At 34.2% G+C, this 6,038-nt stretch overlaps 1 long non-coding RNA gene across 2 annotated transcripts; it reads right to left on the reverse strand.

The window, feature by feature from the left end:
* Window positions 1-2,120: 2,120 nt before the first annotated feature.
* On the reverse strand, window positions 2,121-5,397 carry LOC145806235 (uncharacterized). 2 transcript variants are annotated; one of them, XR_014349142.1, is made up of 5 exons: window positions 5,135-5,397; window positions 4,441-4,502; window positions 3,709-3,848; window positions 2,597-2,633; window positions 2,121-2,354 (listed from the first exon to the last, which is right to left on the reverse strand). It is a non-coding gene; the product is annotated as an uncharacterized LOC145806235 (long non-coding RNA). The 2 variants fall into 2 exon arrangements; XR_014349140.1 differs by lacking the exons at window positions 2,121-2,354; window positions 2,597-2,633 and having other exon boundaries at window positions 3,389-3,848.
* Between the last annotated feature and the right edge of the window lie 641 nt (window positions 5,398-6,038).

A 6,038-nucleotide genomic window follows, 5' to 3' on the forward strand; every position in this document is an offset into this window, starting at 1 on the left:
TATCACTTTGGGCAACCCTTGATGCCCCTGCCACCGTGCTTTTGTCGAGAGCGACGACTCCCCGCTGACTATCAAAGGCCAAGAACGACGTTGCTCCAAATCGGGCCATGGAGGTGGTTTTCCATTTAAACTCTTTATTTTTGGCTTTCAATGCGCCTATTTCTGCTCACGCATCCTTGTACATGCGCTAGAGCAGAGAGAGTTAGACGTTGACCTGATGGAGCTCACTCGTCCTGTTCTGCAATCGGTGAGCCAATTTTGTGACTGTCGTCACCGTCTCCATACAGGACGTCAGTGTAAAATGATTGGCTTCTATGTCAGATTGAGCTGCCATGATTTGCTCAATCGACATCATAGGAAGGTTAGGAAGAGGAATGACAGGAAGAGTAGGAGTAGAGGCACTCAGTCCAGCAGAGCTTATGGGATCGTTCAGGTCCGGAAATAGAGTGAGGGGACGGAATAAGGAAGCCATGGTTTAGAGGTGAGAGGTGTAAAAGAAATGAGTTGTAGAGAAATAGAAGAAGAGATAGAAGAGAGTGAAGTGAAGAAGAAGAAGTAGACGAGTGTGATTAAGAAGAAGGCTGAAGAGAAGAGGCCGAAGAAAAGAAGACAAGGAGGGAGAGATAGCCGAGGCGAGCGGCAATCGAGGAGAGCTACTTTTATCGGCCGACTGACGCAAAACCGAGGCCGCGTGTTCGACGCGATTTTTAACGAAAAAGAGAGGCGCGGGCGATTCATATATATATATATATATATGTATGTATATATATATATTTTGATTATCTATTTTTTGATGTCATTTATCACTATCATTTTCCTCCTCCTCCTCCAGATTCTGACCTATGATTTCCTTTTAATAATGTCACAGGGGGAGAAAACTTATGATGTTATGATGTTATGTATTATAGTATTATTTTCAAATTATGGTATTATTTTCAAACTAATCTGATGTTATCTATCATGTCTCTAATTAAAGCTTATTTATTATACATGTGCTAACCTATGTATTTAGAAATGAATTCAGGGAGCATGACTTGATGGGGAGCTTTTCTTACTCCCAAATCAAATCAAAACATCATTGTGTACTATCATCAAAAAGGGAGAGATTATTAGACATATTTATTTTGATGATTTATTTGAAAAAGAAAAATGGAATCAACATTTATTTTGATGATTTTATGTTTTAATAAAATTAAAAATTATTTTGTCCCATTATTTCTTACCTAAACCTTTATCCTAAATGTTGTTAGAATGTATTTAATATTTGATTAAATCAGGAGTTCAAACTGCCCAAAATAAAGGTTCAAACAGCCTAGCACAGCAGCAGGCCAAAAGGTTTAAAAAGTTCAAGTGGAAAATATTCAAATTAGTAACGATGGAGTGGAAGATATTCAAATTGATAATGATGGAAGTACAACGACTATAAATGGCTATAAATTTAAATGAATATAACGGGTATAATTTTCATTATATATATCAAAGCCTCTAATGTAAACAAGTCACTACAAAAAAATTGACTTTTTGCGACGGTAAAATGTTGTCGCAAATACTCAAAATGCCGTCTCAAAAGATTTTTTGCAACAGCAGAGGACTTTTAGCGACGGCAAGTGGGGGGTCGCAACAAAGGGGGTTGAAAAAAGGTTATAGCGACGGCACATTACCGTCACCTTTTTTTTTTTGCGACGGCAAAGTTTCCTTTTTGTGACAGAATTTTGTCGTCGCCATTAATATGAAAAAATCTGTGATTTTTTGAGACGGCACTATGCTACCGTCGCTAAAGGCATTATTTGTGACGGCAAAAATGTCGTCGCTAAAGAATTTTTATTGCGATAGGATACTTACCATCACTAAAAGATTATTTGCGACGGCAAAGAATACCGTCGCAAAAGGCTTTTGTCTTAGCTAGTGCGGATATCATTTACGACGGCAAAGAGTACCATCGCAAAAGGCTTTTGTCTTAGCTAGTGCAGATATCATTTACGACGGCAATGTGGTGCCGTCTCAAAAAAAAAAAATTACAATAAAATTATTAAAAATATGAAAAATACCTGTATTAAATGAAAAATAATTGAAAAAAAAAATCAATAATAACATAATAATATAAAAATTCCATTCACCCATAATAAAAATATTCTTCCATTCATAACAATACATCAGCAAAATTATCCCACTATATAATGTTGCATAATACATATACAATGTTTAAATACATAATGTTGTTCACAATTCAAAATAACATAAATCAAAAATAAAAGTTTTCATCATGATTCTTCCGTGGGTAACAAAAACAAAAGTTAATCGCAATCTTCATATGCCTGCATTCCACAAGAAGCAAACTACTAATGAAGAAATATCTGAAAATAAAAAATAAAAATAATTAATGACAATATAATTATGTGTTAATTTCTTTAAATATAATTATGTGTTAATTTCTATGGTGTGGGGAAGAACTGAAAATTGGCATTTTTATTTTCTTTAAATACATAATTGGTTATTAACAATTTCACATCATGGCCAACATATATTTACACTTAACATCAATAAAATGGAGAACTTTATAAAAAGTACTATCATCTTAGCTAAAAAGTACTATCACCTTTCGCCTGGATGATGATTCTTCATGCATAGCCAACCTATAGACATGGTGGAAAATTAGCCAAAAGGTTGTTTATTCAAACCATAATGCATTAAACAATTATAAATGAAAGCAATCTAAAAATGGGTTTAGGACTCACCAAGCTGGTTTCTCCCTTTATAATAGTAAAATAGCACAGATAAAACAATAATTTGTCAAAGTTGACCACAGTACCATGTTCACTGAGTTCAATTAGCAATCATTTCAAATCAATTGAGGAGCCATTTCATGCTCAAAAATACATGCTTATTTTACCCATTAACAGTGTCACTTTAGATGCAAAAGAAAAAACAAAAATAAATAGAGTTATTTTTGGAGGTACGAATATCAGATGGAAAAATCATGATTCACAAATCAAAATCAGCAATCTTAATTGGCAAGCCTCTTTAAGATAATTAGTGGACCAGTGCTTTGGCGGATTAGCGGCAACTTATTGAAAGATAGATAAGAGGAATCATGCAAAACAAAGATGGAAGACTTTCTAAGACAATATTTAACACTAACCAAGAACCCAAAAAAAACACACAACACACATAGGAGGTAAACATCCGAATCACAAACAACACAATTACCAAGACAATATTTGAATTTCAAGAAAAGGTAGCACTTCCAGGGATATTGATAGATTACAACTCCAAGCTTAAACAGTAAACAATTTCCTCATACTTCAGGCTTATACTGTCTACAAAACCTACAAATCAAAAACCCTTAACCAAAACAAAAAAAATGACAGAACAAAGGATGAGAGAATTATTTTTAAGAAAACAAGTCACTTTTATATATCACAACAAAAAGGATTATTCAACATCATATATAGAAAGTCACATCGATCTATCACACCAAAAAATAAAACAAAAAAACAAAACCAATCTCTAACATGACTTATCAATATTGACTGTTAAAACCTTCACAGATCACCATGAAAGCATGAAATTAAACACTAATCTAAAAACATTTAGCTCACATGGCACATGAATATACAATTAAATACTCTATATAAACCCTAGACAACCATGAACAAAGCGAAAACTTACAAAGGTTAAAAAAAATAATCACATATTAAAAAGCCCTACGTTTAACCAATAAGCCCTTTAAAACTTTCACAGATCGCCATCAAATCATGAAATTGAACACTGATCTAAAAACAACCAGTTCACAGAACACATCATCATCCACCTTTCGCCTGGATGATGATTCTTCATGCATAGCCAACCTGTAGAAATGGTGGAAAATTAGCCAAAATGTTGTTTATTCAAACCATAATGCATTAAACAAGTATAAATGACAGCAATCTACAATTGTTTTATCTGTGCTATCCATTTTTCATGAGTCCTAAACCCCAGACTAACAGGGGTGACAATGGCTCCGGTGCTTTGGGGCTGTGTCTGATAAACTGGTTAATTTTTATTCCTTAATACAAAAAAAAAAAAAAAAAAAAAGATTGTAAAGTTTCCACAATCTTCGAGATAAAAATATCTATCAAACAAATGTATTGACCACAAAAATATGCCAGTTGCTCTTCAAACTCATACAGAACCATCTAGATGAAAAGACTATCCCAGTGAATGCTGGAAACTTTCTTGCATTTAACTAAAATGGAGGGTAAGCTTGCTCAGAACTCATTAAGAAAGATGAGATGTTTTTCGTCAAACGATATTGCTAATTTCATCAAAAACAAAAAGAAACAAACTTATTTCCAAAAATAAACATTTCTGGGTCAGACATTTTAACAAACAGTTCAAAGACTATTTGGTGACTTGAAATTGTAAAGCTAGATCAAAGAGTAACATAACCAATAGGTGTACCATGTAGTGGTTGCCTTCAACAGAGTTACAGAATGAGACCCAATAAGCTCCCAAGAGCTAGCCTGTTAGATAAAATAAATTAAGATAAGACTAGACTATTAGTTACTACAGTTTGGTTGTGATTATTTCTATGATTAATGCACCAAATAGAAAGATGCATTCAGGACTAAATGCAAACAAAGTGACGTGAATCGTAGAACTGATCTGAGAAAAGGGCCCCATCAAGCTATTCAACATGAACAAGTGAAGTTTGTTTTAAATTTTGAATTTTTTTTTTTTTGACAGGTCAAGCAAATTCCAATGACATATCTATCAACTGATCACTACATGAAGTCATTCATCAACCCACTTATTGAAGAAACACGTGCGGATTTGTTATCATCCCTGGAAAAGGTGTCTCGTGCACCAATCTGTGAAATATTGTCTGTTGAAATATTGTCTGCTCTTGTTCATGGAGTGAAGAATGGTTAAGATCAGGATAAGCTTACAATTAGGACTTCAAATCCCATCACTTTTGAAGCAGATAAAGAAGTGGAGAAGAAGATTAAGAAGAAGAAAAGTCTTTTTGCTGTTTATTTGACAAGCATGACAACTAATGCTCGGACAACAATGAAGAAAGAATAATAAAGACCCACCAACTGTTCGATCAAATGTATGAATCAAAAAATGTCGAGATTTGATCAGAAACTGTTACCTTAGTACCAGGGGCTGCTTAGCGGATCTCCTCCTCGGGGATAATAACAGGCCACTGCTCACCGGCGTCGCGGAACATTTGCTTGGTCTCAAGAAGTTGACCCTTGTCGAGAATCATGGTCTTGTTGGTCGCTCGTCCAAACCAAAATTCCCCGCTCGTCGCTCGCCTCCGTGAGAGAGAGAGAGAGAGAGAGAGAGACCGTTAGGGCTCTGCAAACCTGAAACGAAATGAAAAAAAAAAAGGGGGGGAAAGACAGGGAAAAAAGGGGGGAAATTAAGTTTGGGCGGGCGGGTCAATGAAAAAATGGAGAAATTTTGTTTCATTTTTATTTTAATGATTTTTTTTTATTTAGTAGAAGTAGAGCTAATATTTTAATGAAAAATATTTTTCATTAAAATAAAATTAATTTATTATGATCAATGAAAAATATTTTTTTGTGGTCTATTTTTTTTTTTTGTGGTAGAGAAGAGGGTGTAACGCCCCGACTTCTAGGTCGTTAATAAATCAAATCAACCTCAAATTTATAATCGCAGATAACTCATAATTCCAAATATACAAATCATCTCCACAAATAATTAACTCAAATGTCTCCAAAACATAAATTATACAAATCTCCAAAAATAATATATAGTTATGGACTAAAAGAATCTCCAACTCAAACAATCTCTTTAGATGCTTCAACCCTAACCGCCACTAAATTTGCTCCACGCCTAAAAAATAAATTAATTCGGGAAGTATATAATACAACAGGAATAACAAGGCTCAGACAGAAAATAAATTAGCAGAGATCCAGCAATTACACAACCGATTAGATTCGATAATCAAATAGTTTACCAAATTGCACAAACAAGTCAACTCGACATATGATAATTTATCCAGAACCAAATACCTGGTCATACTCGGT

Source organism: Camellia sinensis, chromosome 1, assembly GCF_055761805.1.
Source record: "Camellia sinensis isolate YWXY chromosome 1, ASM5576180v1, whole genome shotgun sequence".
Classification (NCBI taxonomy): Eukaryota; Viridiplantae; Streptophyta; class Magnoliopsida; order Ericales; family Theaceae; genus Camellia; species Camellia sinensis.